At 38.7% G+C, this 15,058-nt stretch overlaps 1 protein-coding gene and 1 non-coding gene across 47 annotated transcripts in view; both read left to right on the top strand.

Annotated features, from left to right (window-relative positions):
• Positions 1-15,058, top strand: part of ZBTB20 (zinc finger and BTB domain containing 20) — a 789,483-nt gene that overhangs the window by 384,769 nt on the left and 389,656 nt on the right. The gene's annotated exons all lie outside the window — the stretch shown is intronic.
• LOC111556437 lies at positions 154-307 on the top strand. The gene has a single exon (XR_002735909.2). It is a non-coding gene; the product is annotated as a small nucleolar RNA SNORA62/SNORA6 family (small nucleolar RNA).

Raw genomic sequence — 15,058 nt, 5'->3', positions numbered from 1 at the left:
AAATGATAGCATATGTATGTAGATATGACATTAACAGTATATGACAGTATTTTATAAACTGCAAAAAGCTTTATAACCATAAGGTATAGTTTATAGTGCCTAAATATCTTCAATTAAGCATGCATTCATGTATTAAATATGTACTTAAAATATTCTGCACATTGTTGAAGCTTGGAATTGAGGCCTCTGACTGGCCGATGAGCTCACAAGTGTAGGTTGTGTGCTACGTGAGGGGTAAGTCTTTCACTAACACCATGAGGATCTCTGGCCCAGTGAATGGAGTTCAATAGTAATTCTTGCTACAAGTACAAAAAAATTAAAACAATATCAACAGTAAGGTTTGATGAGCTGTATCATATTTCTTGTATCTAACTAAGATATCCATGTCTATCTAAGGATTGTTCCTTCTGCATTCATGGATTTCCTCTTTTTCCATCTAATCCCACCCTTCTTTTGAGCAACTCACATTATGTAGCCTCAATCTATCTACAGGGCAGATGAGAGTCTTCCTTAAAAGACCTTCACTAAAAAGACTCTATTTTAATGTTTTGTTTTGTTTTTTTAATCAGCAAACAGGACTGTTATTTAGCAGACCGACAGGAAGAACCTTAATAATTCCTAACCACCCCTGAAACAGCATGAAAAATGAATCAAGCTTATCTTACAACACAGAGATCAAAATTGTGTAAATTATGGGACCATGTGGATTTTCTTGAAATTTTTGAGCCAAAAACCTAACCAGAGGACAATATTTATGATAACACCATTCAGACATTGGTCCACTGCCTAGATCCAATTTTTCCTTAGGTACTATGTTTCTATTAATCAGGAGATGAATTGATGGACAGTGATGGTGGCTTAGAACTTGAAATCATAGTCCCTAACAACCCAGTACTGCACAGAGGCATTTCAACTTTATTTTATTATTATCAAATGGAACCAGGACAGGCAGATCAGTCTTCATTCCATGGTTTCTAATGGCAGAGTGGGCCCAGAATGTTCCACAGGAGGTTCAGTGGCAGGCAGGCAATAAAGGCCAGCCAGCCTTATATTGTATAGCTTACCTATGTTGGTTTTAAAGAAACAATGTGTCCATATTCTGGAAGCACATACCTTTATTGTCCCTGAATTCCTGTGGACATTATCAGTGGATTCATATTCCCATGAATTTTCTATTCCATGAGATCTTGACCTCATGGCTCTAAGTTTTGACATTTTGATGATAAGCAGTAGGTGTCTTCCAGACTCCTTTCTTGTTTTCCCCTTCCTTACCCCAATTCTACACATCATTCAGCTGCCACCAAAATACTCCCTTGCCTAACTGTCACTCTCTTCCAAGGGGATCTGATATATCAGAGGCAGCAAAATCTTTATTCTTTTCTACTGGCCTTTTGGCTCTTCCTGCTTGTTTGGAGTTTTGAGTTAAATTTTTCAAGTTAATATTTAACTCATGAGATAACTGTTTACAAAATTGTTGGTTGGCAATCAGGGAGTTTTTCCCCTGGATTAATATGGTTAAAGTTTAACTTAGTGGAACAGCTCATAAAAAAATAATAAATATATGTATATAATTAAATAAAAGTATTAACTCTGGGAATTTTGCTGATATGTTTTCATGATTCAAAATGGAATATTTGTTCTAATCTAGATAAAAGAAAGACCTTGGTTACAGACCTGGCAAGCTGACTGTGGAAGAATTTAAGTAGAAAGGAACGCCAGAGTCTACTCCTGGGTTGCAAATGACATGCAAATAATGAGAACATCCCTTTTTTTTCTCTTAAGAAAATACCCTGTATTCATATTCTTGGTAATATCACATTCAAAAGAAGTTGTTGGGAATCTCTCCAAACAGCATATTTGGCTAATTTTAGGCTTTGATAATGCCTGTGCTATCTTGTGATATTTTGTCATATCAGTGACCTTATATGTTACAATGTTATCAAAACTTAGAGACAGATGTGTGGTGAAATGACTCTGTTCAGGTATTGCTCTTCGGATGTATTCATAAGTCAGAAAGGGCTGTTTCTTCTCCTGAGATAAAGGCGAACTCAAGCTTCATCTGTCGATTGCTAGAGCATATATTGTGTTCTTATGAGAAACCTTCATGCTTTTGCTAGGGTTCACGGGTCCAACCTAGAATTGAAATCATATTCAAGTTATTCTGGCTTTTCATCTTTACTTCTTGCAATGTAGACCTCAAAGATCAACTGTTGGAAGAAAGTGGGTGGAACAGTTAGGTAAATCTGGTAGGACTATGAGGGGCTGCATATATGTGCATTTCAAGTTTAACATGTGCTCTGAAATTCTGTGCCATTGAAGATACTCTGTGTTTTGGCTATATGTAGAAGTCTACTTGGCTGGTTTCTACTCAAAGGATAATTGTCAGTTGTTAATAATTTTTGCTGTAAGAATAAATGAGCTTGAAGCCATTTATTTAGAAGAACCAGATTTTCTGTTCTATTCTGCATTTCAGAGTCATAAAGCCAGACATTCAAAATCTGGATATCTCACAAGCACCTTCTAAGATTGTTGTTTTGCCAAATATGCTGTGTTTATCCCAAGTCAGAAGTCACTTAAGGTAGAATTATAAGTAATAAATTTCAAATCTGAAGAGACTTAAATAGGTTTTAAGTGCCCAATAAGGTAGGAGGAAGAAGTAGAAAGAGAGGTGTCCCAGAAGCTAGCCACAGTCTCAAGTAGGAGGAATTTGTTAACCATGTTAAGTCGCTGCTGAGAAGTTGAGTAAAATGAGAATGAAAACGTGCACCTTGGATTTGTCAACAGCAGACATGGTAGAGTGGGATGTATAAAAGCCTTGTTGGATTGTGTTGAGGAAAGAATAGAAAGTGAAGATACGGTAATGGCTCATAGAGACAATTCTTTCAATAAATTTTGCCAGGAAAGGAAGACAAATGGAAAGTAACTGGAGAGAGACTTGGGATCAAGAGAGTATCAAACAAAGATATGCAAAGCATGGTGGTTTCTTGTCTTGTTTTATGCTTTGTCTTTGTTTGATTTGCTTCCCCAGTTGAAAAACAATATGAATTAGAATTGAAGCCTCAGATCTGGAGTAAGAGATGAAAAAGGCAAAACCGGCCTGGTAAAATGTGAAAGGTATTGGCTGAAAGTCAACAGATTTTTGTTTTAGGTCAAATTCTACCGGCTCCCAGTAATAAGGCCCTAAATACCATTTCTGTATCTGCCTACTTATTTATTGATAGCATGCAAAGTCCATTTATGATATTCTATTTCCAGAAAGGAAAAAACAACAGACATATTTCCAGAAACCCTTCTTTAGTAGAGATAAAATTTATATTGTTTTTAACCACTTACAAACTCTTTATAATTTAGAAAGCTCTCACATCTTGTTAGTTAACCCTCACAAGACTGCTACAAGGTAAGTGGCTATATTGTTTTACTTAATAGATAAGGTAACCAAGACTATGAAAGATTAAGTAGCTGGCAAAATCGTACAATATGTAGATAGCAGGAGCGGGGCTGAAACTCCAAATTTTAGACTATAACTCAAAGATTCTTCCCACCTCATAGTGCTCCCTATTTCCCCTGTAGTCTTTTGTTTTATTTTGTTTTGTTTTGTTCACCTCACTTTTCAGTGATTCCCCTTTTTTCCATTTTTGGTCCAGGTTTCTATTATTTATATTTCTTTCCATTCTACTTCTCCAGGGATTTCTGAGTATGCCCATCTCCCTAAATATCCACATTTAAAAGAATTTTTTTAATGTTTATTTATTTTTGAGAGAAAGAGAGAGCACAAGCCGGGGAGGGGCAGTGAGAGAGAGGGAGACACAGAATCTGAAGCAGGCTCCAGGCTCCGAGCCATCAGCACAGAGCCCGACGTGAGGCTTGAACCCACAAACCATGAGGTCATGACCTTAGCCAAAGTCGGACACTTAACAGACCAAGCCACCCAGGCACCCCAATATCTTCATTTCTTCATAAAATAGAACCAAATGCATAGGGTTAGGGGGTCTGCATTAAGTGCATAGGAAGAACAATCCTACACCAAAATCCGATACTAGTCTAGTGATATTGTGTTGCAAACAACCCATGGAAAATCAAGGCTTTGACCACAATGGCTAGTGTTAGCAGTGGAAACTCCTTCATAGTATCTTGTCATTTGGCCCTTACTAGCTTTTAAATCCAAATGGAAAGGGAAGAGCAAGAAAGTAGGAGGAGAAAATGGGAACTGGGAAGAGAAGAGATGGCACAGAGGGGTACAAGTGTTGCTTAGTGTAGGCCCTGCAGACCAAAAATTATTGTGTTTCTAACACTATTGATTTTTTCAGCAGCTGATATTTCAATCTGGGTGCAGTGTGTCTGTGAGTCTACGCACACTGTCAAGAAGAAATATGATAGTGTCTTAAAAGATTAATAATATCGCTGGTCCTCTGGAGGCCTGTCTTAATTCACTGGCCTGTTCCCTGGCATGTACTGTAATTTATCTAGTCTGATTTGAATAGCAAATGGCAATCGGCTGCCATTAGGGAAATGGGCATCATTCTTATTGATCCAGCATGGGCTGGATTTTATTTAAGGAGAACTGCAAAATGTTATTACCTTCAGGAAGAGAAGCTGAAAAGGGAGCTTTTCCCTCGTGTGTTTTGGAAATGTTCTACCTTTAAAAGGGGGAATGGATTGTGGATTTAAGAGAACAGAGAGAGATGATGATCCTATTGTGTGAACAGGGACATGTACAGGCTGTTTTCAGCATAATTGTTTACCAGCAGGAAAGAGTGCTCATGATTATGAGAAAGAGGCCATGGCCTCAGAGGTTAGAACATTGGAGAATTAGTCAGATCTGACCTGTTTCCTTGTCCAACTTTGTGAAAAGCCCCTAGTTGTTTAGAATCCACTTGTCAATCTGTAAAATGGGCTAAAAAATCTACTGGCCACAGGTAAGGTTTGCTTAGTGTTTGTCTTACATCCTGAGAGCTTGGATAAACGGTGCTATGGAATAAAACAGAAACAACAAAGAGGGTCTATCTGACATTGGAGGGTGGGGTTTCAATATTTATTATTGTTCTTCACTTAGAACTCTTGAAGGGACAGGTTATGCGCTGAGTGATGCATGATGAGCTAGCCTCATAATTCTCATTAACCATAACAGGCATCTCTCAGCTTAACACTGACTATATTGACTTTAATGTTCACCTATTAGTGGCAGATCCAAACCCGCACTCTTACCCTGTGCTACAGAATAGAGGAAAGCCGTCAGCCTTATGGTAGCAAGTGTGGGAGACAGACCCAGTCTCTTAGCCTACTCCTGACCCCCTTTGTCACAGGGGTAGGGGTTGACAGTGCCATTCCCATTAGAGCTTTGGAGATTAGCTGTGAAGGAGCACATGCACACCCACCCTGTTCCTAACCTCTTTCAGCAGCCACTGAAGGGGAAAAAGGTATGACAGAGGTGGCTAGAGGAAGTGCTCGTTGCTACTGAAATTCTTCTCCATTCCACCTCGGGTTGTTATGGAAAGAAACGATAATGTGCTACAGGAAATGGCCAAGTATAAAAGCAATAAAATAAATTGAAAATGACTTTGTTTTTTTGAGCGGCAGTAATTGCTATATGTTGTGATGTTTGCATAAGGAATTAGTTAATGTGTAGCAGAATGGCATGTGATACTTTTTATTTGCCTGATGACTATAGTCTCTGAGTGAATGACTTATTAAGGTTAATAAAGAAAAATTTGCTTGTGACTTGTAATGATCCAATTGCTAGAATTTAGCATCCCCTTATGCATTGTTGCCTAAAGGGGAGAAGGAAAAAAACCCACACACATTAATGGCCGACTGGCTATGATTTTTTATAGTGGTGTGAGAACAAACAATGTCTTCTAAATTGTTGGTCTGTCTATCTTTCTGCCTGCCTGGGCAGGAACGTTATGGCTTTCTTAATTCTCCTGTGTGATTTATCATCCTAAATTCATTGTTTTGCATAACTCTGCTCAAAATGAAGAAATGTCATTATTTTGCAGCGAAAAAGTTGTCATTTGCATAATGCCTGCCATTAATTATTGTGAGACTAATGCAGTTGTTGATATTTTTAGGGCACAGTGGTACAGCCTGCACCTTGTATAATGTCATTCTGAAAACATTGGTAGTTAATAGGTGCCACAACATTGCACAAATGGAAAAGAAGATGATGAAGAAGAAGGGGACACAATGGAACAGGCTGTGATCTTTATTTAGCTTTTTTTTTTCCCCTGAAATGCTTGGTGAGGAAAGACTATAAAAGGAAGCGAATAGAGCAGGGAGCTGTGACATCCACGAGAACAAAGGGATTGAAAAGCAGAGGTTTTCTATTTAGGCTGAATTAGTATAACCTGGGTTCCAGCCAGTTTAATGGAGGCAGTCGTGCTCCTCTGTTTGGGCTTACCTACATAACCACAGCCCTGAACAGAATGTAGAGTTGGGCTTTTTTAAACCCAAGCTAGGACAAGGGCGTGCTCTGAAACGTGCTTATCTTGTGGGAGAGTTCTCTCAGCCAGGCACTTGGCCCAAGTCAAGAGGACACACCACAGTTTCATGGAAGAGAGCTGATGACCATGCTTCTCAGGTTTTGATACACCAGTCTGCTGTACTTCACATATGGCAGCATTGGTATCTAGAGCCCTAGCTTTCTTTTTCTGTAAAAAGCAGAAGAATGCAGCAGTAGCATGTTAGGGTGAATTTTTTTCCTACCGTTCGTTGCAATAGAACTAACTTTTGCATCTGATTCTTTAGGGCAAGAGCCTACCAAAGCTTTCTATTTCACAGGTAAATGAAAGTCAGTTATAAAAATTCGATCAGAGATGAAACTCATTACACTGAGTCTGGGAGGCATAAATATTACAAATGTACGTAACTGTTGATCTTTTTAGTCATGGGAGCTTAAAAAAAAAACAGGCTCACATCAAATAGAATTTTTTTCCTAATTTCACTGTTTCATGTGTATTATAAATTTAGATCTTTCCTCTTTATCATTAAATTTAAAAGACATAAAAGAAATGGAGCCTCAAAAGTAGGTCTAGTTACTAAGACTGACCAGAGATATTTAGAAAGAAGATATTGCCCTTCAATGTTTAAAGCCTAGCTGTGTAAACTCTGCAAAATGCAATACTTTTCAGATTGTAATCCAGATTCGAATGACTATCCCTTGCCCCCAGACTGACTACTATTTGGCAACCTCCTTAAAGCCAGATGATGCATGTGAGGGGGCCACCGGGATGTGGAGGAAACCATGAGAGGCTGTCCCAGTTTGTCTTACAATAAAACCTCAGCAGAATTCAGACTGGGATCCTTTTGTAGATCTCACTTTGGATTTTAGAATTTAATCTGCATGTGTTCAGTCCTGGAATATGTAGAAAACACACATTCTGGGTTAGGAAAATTTTAATTCTCTGCAGTGACATCACCATCATAAATTACCACATTTGGGGTTGTAAAAAACAGATGAGTCCATGCGTCAATGGAGACCAGTCTCACTTTTCCCTTTCTTTTGGAGAGAAGGAAATTGTCCTAACAGCCCAAATTAATATCCTTTGACTATAATAAAATCAATACAAGTATACAATTTTAAAACATAAGAAAGAGGTCCAATATGGTGGTGGGGGAAATGGAACACGGACAGAAAATTAAACAAAGGGAATTGCACTTCCTATAGTGTACTAGTACAACACAGGTGGACTCATCCTTAATCGTCTCATGTTTGTGGCCTGGTAATGCCCAGGGTCTATCATATTCTATATATATGTAAAACTGCTATGTATAGATGTATATGAATAGCTGTTAATTAAATTAACAAGTTATGTCATGATTAGGTGACCAGCTCTTCTTGGCTAACCCAGAACTTTCCCTGTTTTAACACTGAAAATCCTACATCCTAGGAATCTTCTCAGGTAAACGAAGGCAGTCAGTTACCCTAACCAAAAGGGACACTCAATGAGCCTATTGATTTAATAGTTGTGTTGTATATTTCATCCTACATTTGAAAAGAACCTGCTATTAGGAACTATTTTTTATAGCATCCACTTGCTAACGCATTTTACCTAACTATAGGAGACTTGAGTAAAGAGGTGTAGAATTGCATGCATTGAGTGTCTAGCACTTTGATCAGCAATATTCTGGAAAGTAGCAGTCTCATAGTAAATAATCAGCATCAGCTCTGATCCCCTGTGTTCAGGAAATAATTTTAGAGCTCAAGTCTTCCATAGAAACAGGGTAGGAATCCATATGTTAGCTGGCATGATTTTCATCACCTAACATCTGATAATCATGTCAGACTGGCGTTCTTTAATACTCTCCGATTACTGCCAGGACTTCTAACTTCTCTATCCTTTGCTTTGGAGTTTTTCTCCTTTTACAGCCAGACATTCTGCTAAGAACTGAGGATACAAGTTGGATAAGACAGAGTCCTTCACAAGGAGTTTTTCAATTTAACCTGTGAAGGGGGGAGAGGGGGAAAGCTGCAGGAATGAATTTTATATAGTATATGTCTAATTGAGGCAATTTCTTTATTCACTGAGATCAGTTAATACTATTACAAAACTTAAGACATAGAAGAATAGCACTTAAAATTGTTATTGTTTCTTTCATGGATTGGTTTGTTCATTTGTTTAATAAACATTTATTGAAGCTCTACTATCTGCTCAGCAATGTTCTGAACACTGTGGATAGAAGGATGAGTCATACTTGGTAGTTTCACAAAATAAAGAGTACAAAAGGATACCCCACTTTCCCTCCAGATTGGGAATTCTTCGAGTGCAAGATGGGCATGTCAGCATTCCATGCCAGTCTAAGACACCAGGACCAGGGAGAAATTCTCCCTTTGTAGATTCAAAAGAGATATTAGTTTTAGTTGACTATCTAATTTCACTTTACTTCTCCCAAGAACTATATTCTAAGACCTGAGCTGTAGCATGTAGGTGGGTGCCCAGATTGGCTTGTGCAGTTGACTGAAAGAACAGAGGTGTCTGGGACAATCCAGGGCAGCTACTACACCATGCAGAATAAAAATTTTCTATTTAAAGTTGATATGACTGGGATGAGATTTGGAACACTTTATTCATTCAGTCATTTAATATCTATCAACCACCTATAATGTTTTAGATGTTGTTCTACTTACTGGGGATATAATGAAAAATTAACCAAAATCCCCTATGAAACTTACTTTATAATGAAAGAAGAAAAAACCAATAATTAAGTAAGCAAAAATATATCATTTAAAATAATGACAAGATCTAGGAAGAAACCAAGGGGAGGATACAGGGGTGAAAAATAGGGATAGATGATGGAGAGTGTCCTTTGAGGTAGGGCAGGTAGAAAAATTCTCTCTGAACAGGGGGCATTTGCACAGAGATTAAAACAATGAGAAGGAGCCAAGTATGTGGTGATCAGGAGGAAGAGGATTTGGGGCAGAGGGAATACATATTATAAAATCTGTAAGAACAACTTAAATTATCCCAGGAAGAAGAAGAAATGTGTGGCTCAAGTGGAGTAAAGCAAAAATGGTCACGTGGCTAGATATAGACCAGATCACAGAGGCCATGGTAAAGACTGACAGGAAGCTGTTAGCAGGTTTTCAAAAGGGTATATGCTCTAGTTTATAAATTAAAAGAGATCTGTGGCTACTCTGTGGAAAATAGGCTTAAAGGGTCAAAGGTAGAGGAGGAAGACTAGTCAGGGGTTATTGTGGGAGCCCAGTATGTGATGGGCAATGGCAGCAGGAAAGGAGTTCAATTCCGAATAATTTGAATGTAATTTGAAAGCAATTGCTGAGGGTCTTGATGTGGTAGAGATTAGAAGGAGATGCACCAGGTGTGGTGAGTCCCAAGTGTTTGCCCTGAGCAACTGGATGAATGGCAGTATCATGAACTCTGTGGAATTGGGAGCTATGGGAGAAATGGAAGAAAGAGCAGATTTGGGGGCAGAGATAATTATGAATTGATTTGGGGCATGTTGACTTTGCAATTCTTATCTAAGTAAAGAAATTGAGTAGGCATTTGGATATATGACTCAGGAACGCAGAAGAAGGAATAGTGCTAGAGCTGCAAACCCTTCCTTATCTTTTTTTTTTCTTCACTTTTTTTCACTTCTACATACATAGTCTTTAGAATGTAAGCTTACAGAGTACAAGGAGTGGATTCTGAGCAGTTTTTGAGGTAAATATGTATCCCCTATGTTGTTTGATGATGAATATAAAGGTGCTACTTTCATTCATTTTGCTGTCTCTGGAAAGTCTTGAATGTATATATAGCAAAGAGGTCCCACCAAAAACATATGAACATGTCCTGAGGACTTACATGGTTTATGATCTCACTGAGATGTAAGACAAAGATAAATTATTGTTTCCATAAGGATATAAGACAGAGGGGAAAGCACATATTCTGTAGTTTATTAATGTAGGTGGAATGCATGTGAGTTAGAAGGAAGGTAAAACTTGAACCCAATTTTGGAAGTGGGGAGAATTTAAACAGGCAGTAAGGAGAATACACAGTATTTCAGAGAGAGAGAAGTCAGGAGAAGATGCATGAAGACATAAATTAACTATCTCTTTGGGGGAAAGCAAGGATGGAGAACAAGGACGGGCACCTGGGTGGCTCAGTCGGTTAAGTGTCTGACTCTTGATTTCAGCTCAGGTCATAACCTCACGGTTCGTGAGAGTGAGCCCCACATCGGGCTCTGTGCTGACACCGTGGAATGTCCTTGGGATTCTCTCTCTCCCTGTCTCTCCCCTCCCCGCTTCTAAATAAATAAATAAAAATAAAGGATGGAGAACAAGGAGACTAGCCTGGCAAGAGCAGAGTTTTTGTGCTTGTGAAGTTAGGGGAGATGAATTTATAAAGGTTGAACTTGCCCAGTAGCACACTGGTTCTCATCCCTGGGGTATTTCAGAATCACTTTTGGAGTTTAAAAATGTGGACGTCTGTATATCACTTCTGGAAATTCTGATTCTATAGGTCTTGGAAGGGCCCTGGCATTTATACTTTTCACAGGATGGTTGTTCCGGAACACCTCTCCTTCCTAAAGCTTTGATTATTTCCTAGACAAAACAGTCCTCCTGGACTCCCAGGTAGCATTGCCTCCAGATACCATTCTAGTACGGGCTCCCAAGTTAGCTCTTCTCGTTTCCGAATGTTTACTTCCCTACTTACGCAGAAATTGAAGTTTGTAACTTTCTCTTTTAGTTATGCTATAGAATGAGTTGTTTTATTTTCTCTTCTTGTTGATCTACATTACTTTTAGAGAATATTTGAAAAATTCAAATTTAGTTTGCCGCCATTATCCAGTAGGAACCCAGAAGCCTGCAAATTCATTTCAAGAGTAACTTCCTGCCTTAGTAAATGGTTGCCACGCAACTGTAATCACTATACATCATTTTTTTTAATGTTTATTTATTTTTGAGAGAGAGAGAGAGAGAGAGAGAGAGAGCGCGCGCACGCGTGGGGGAGGGGCAGAGAGAAATGGAGGGAGAGGATCCTAAGCAGGCTCTGCACTGACAGCAGGCAGCCCAATATGGGGCTCAAACCCACAAACCATGAGATTATGACCTGAGCCAAATTCAGAAGCTTAACCAACTGAGCCACCCAGGTGTCCCCACTTATACATCATTTACACTTAAATTTATAATTCCATTGACTTGACATAGAAACTTGTGATGCTCCACTTTAGCTATTTCAAATTTCCATGGTGAAATCAGAAACTCAGGCTTAAAAAAGTGTTTTACATCTATTGAAATCTCAAAGTTTGGATGTCAGATATTACTCGTATTATTATTTTATTTAAGAAATAGAGACTCCGTTTGCTCAGTGGTGGGGATATGTTTTTGAGATATACATGGCACAATGAAGGAGTTCCAAGGAGAAGTTCTGTTGAGACTATTCCAGGTCCAGGGCTGTTCCAGTGACCTTTGCAGCAGGGCTTCATGGAACTTCTATAGACCTGGTATCAGAGCTTGGCTTTTCTTCACATCTCCACTCAGTTCTTCTGTTGGTACTAAATGTCCTTGTCCTGTTTTATGACTTGAGATTACCTGTGACCAGTTATGACTCCTCCATTTTCTTTCTACTTTATAATCCCTTGAAGAGTAGCCTATGTCTGGTGGGTGTATGTGTGAGTAAAAGTTGCAGAAAGAGCAGTATCTCTAACAAGGAGCTGTGGGTGCAAGAAGCACCCTGATTATTACATCAAACACTGCAAGGGGAACTAGACTGCATTCAGCTGAACTCCTTGCTTGGCCAAACCTATGATGACTTTTTCCTGAATGATGGACTCTAAGTTTCATGTATTCTCTGTAGCATCAGCATATATGAGACAGATATAGTATTGGTGAAATAAATAAGAGTTTGGAAATCAAAATAGGCAAAAGTGGTATGCGGGCTTAAGTAATACAACTTGATGATATGCATTACTATTATGAAGCCTAAATTGAAAGCAAAATTTATGACTTCAGGAGAACCAGCCATAGTAGCCCTGTTCTACTTCTTAAGATTCCATATCATTAACTCACAGGCCATTGGAATTTTTTCTAAGGAGAGGCCTAAGACTAAAATCATAGACTACTAAAAGTTTTTGTTTAAGAGGTATCTATTACAACTACGTAGTATCAAACACTTAAGATGTTTGAAAGCAATACACAGTATCTATAAAAATGGGAAAGGGAAGACTCCTAGGTACAAAAATGCCTATAGAAAGTTTAGGGAAGGAACTTATGTTTAGGGAAGGAAATTATGTGTAGATTACTATTTTAAGTAATAGTAATATTTATGGTAAATATTAAATAGTAATATTTAAGTAATATTTTGCTATATAAGTAATGGGCTTTCATTATGGAAAAGTTCAAAAGAAACAAAACTTATTTAAAATTGTTCTTCCCAGAAACAACCACTTTTTTTCCAGTCTTTTTTTCACTAGGTGTATACACATATATCATTTCTTTAAAAATATTTAACTTAGCAGGGTGCCTGGGTGGTTAAGTCATTTAAGTGTTCAACTCTTCATTTTGGCTCAGGTCATGATCTCACAGTTGCATGGGTTTGGGTCCACATCAGGCTCTGTGCAGGCAGAGCAGAGCCTGCTTGGGATTTTCTCTCTCCCTCTCTCTCTCTGCCCCTTCCCCAGTCATCCTGTCTCTGTCTCTCTCTAAATAAATAAGTAAAAAAAAAATACTTAATTTAGAAAGGTTTACTTAAATAACAGATCAACCTTTCCATACTGTTGGCTGATAAGCCTTTTAATTTAACAATATTCCAAAAAAATTCTCATGTCATTAAATAATGTTCAATATATGATTTTTAATAACTACATAGTATTCCAACACATGGATGTGCAATCATTTACTTAACCATATATTGTCAAAGTTTCCAAATTTTCACAATTATAAGTAATGCCATGATAAAAACTCTTGCTTCTAAATCTTTGTGTAGATCTTTGGTAATTTCTCCTATTTTTTAAAATCTTTTAATATTTATTTATTTATTTTTGAGAGAGAGAAAGCGTGCACAAGTGGGGGAGGGACAGAGAGAGAGAGGGAGACACAGAATCTGAAGCAGGCTCCAGACTCTGAGCCATCAGCACAGAGCGCGACACAGGATTCGAATCCATGAACTGTAAGGTCATGACCTGAGCCCAAATCAGATGTTTAACCGACTGAGCCACCCAGACGCCCCTTTGGTTATTTCTTTTAGATATACTGCTAAATGTGAAATTTCTGGGTCAAGTAGTATTTCATATCTTTTTAAGTTTTTGGTGCATTATTTGCTAGGGTGCTCTCCAGAGAATTGTGCCAATGTTACTCTTTCTGTGGTAACATCTTAACGTTTCCTTTAAAAAGAAACTCCATTTAAAGCTGTGCCATTACTTTTCTCAGGATCCTATCTGGTCCACCAGGTATAGCAGACTCAACTCAACTCTTAACCTCAAGGTTATATTTAGAGTTATGGAAATACTTCTATAGATCAGTAATGCTGCAAATGAGACAGTATAAGCAATATAATCTGACAGTGAATTAGAATGCGTTCCTGTCTTGTGCCTGCTGTGTGCAAGCATTCTGCTTTATCCTGGATAACAATCAGACAAAGGGAAAGGGGGCAGGGAGGAAGAAAGAAAGAGAGAAGGAGGGAGGAAGGGAGGAAACCTACCTCTCTTATTTGGATTGATTGGGCACTCACAATATGTTAGGCACTGAACTGAACATGCATGAGATATGAGTCCTGCCCTCTGCCTTATAATTCTGTGCACCACGATTCATAAGGCATAACATGACCATGGGCTTCTGGGCCGTATGGAGCAGGCAGACTACAGGACACCTGTGCCCCACATTTGCAGGTGGATTGTGTGAATAAGTCTTAGTATCTGTGGAGCCTGGGAGAACGTGAGGTTTGGGTGTCTGTTTCAACTCTAGAATAATACAGAAAACTCAAGGGATTCCTGCAGGGATACTTTGAGATAAGTGGTAGACTAGAAATAAGTGATGGGATGAGGAGAGAAAAAAATCTCGTTCCGGCTTCTCCCACTGTGTCCCCTCTGGGAGAGCCTGTGCCACTGGGAAGGGGCCAGGTTCCTCCGTGTGGTAGCTTTGAGTTCCCGAGGTTTTCAGAACTGCTCAGGGAAGGGTATGGCATGGATAGAGAGACTGTTTTCTTGTGAAGACAACAGGACAATATGCAAAAATGGGCCTCTCATGAATAATCAGCAAGGCTGCTGTGGACCTGGGACATCCTGTAGTGCTGAGTACAGTGGTGCCAGTGCCGTTTGTCACACTGCAGGGAGGTGTGATGGGGGATGGGGTTGCTTGACTGAGAGTAAGAGAAGCCAGAGTTTCTATCCCACTCTCCGACAGTTTCTTGGTTAGCTCAAACTGGTGTGCGTTAGAGGCACAATTGTAACAGTGACATAAAAATTCCAAATAGCCCTTCTGAATAGATACACATTTAGAAAATGCATAATAAATGACATATAGTGAAAATGTAAACAAGCCATTTAATAACATTTTAATGCTTGATTCTGATCTCTTAATTAAAATGTGCATAAAAGAAAACAATGGTAGAACATCTGTGTG

Source organism: Felis catus, chromosome C2, assembly GCF_018350175.1.
Source record: "Felis catus isolate Fca126 chromosome C2, F.catus_Fca126_mat1.0, whole genome shotgun sequence".
NCBI classification, from domain to species: Eukaryota; Metazoa; Chordata; class Mammalia; order Carnivora; family Felidae; genus Felis; species Felis catus.
Note: the sequence above shows the minus strand (reverse complement) of the source record. Positions and strands in the feature narration are given on the sequence as shown.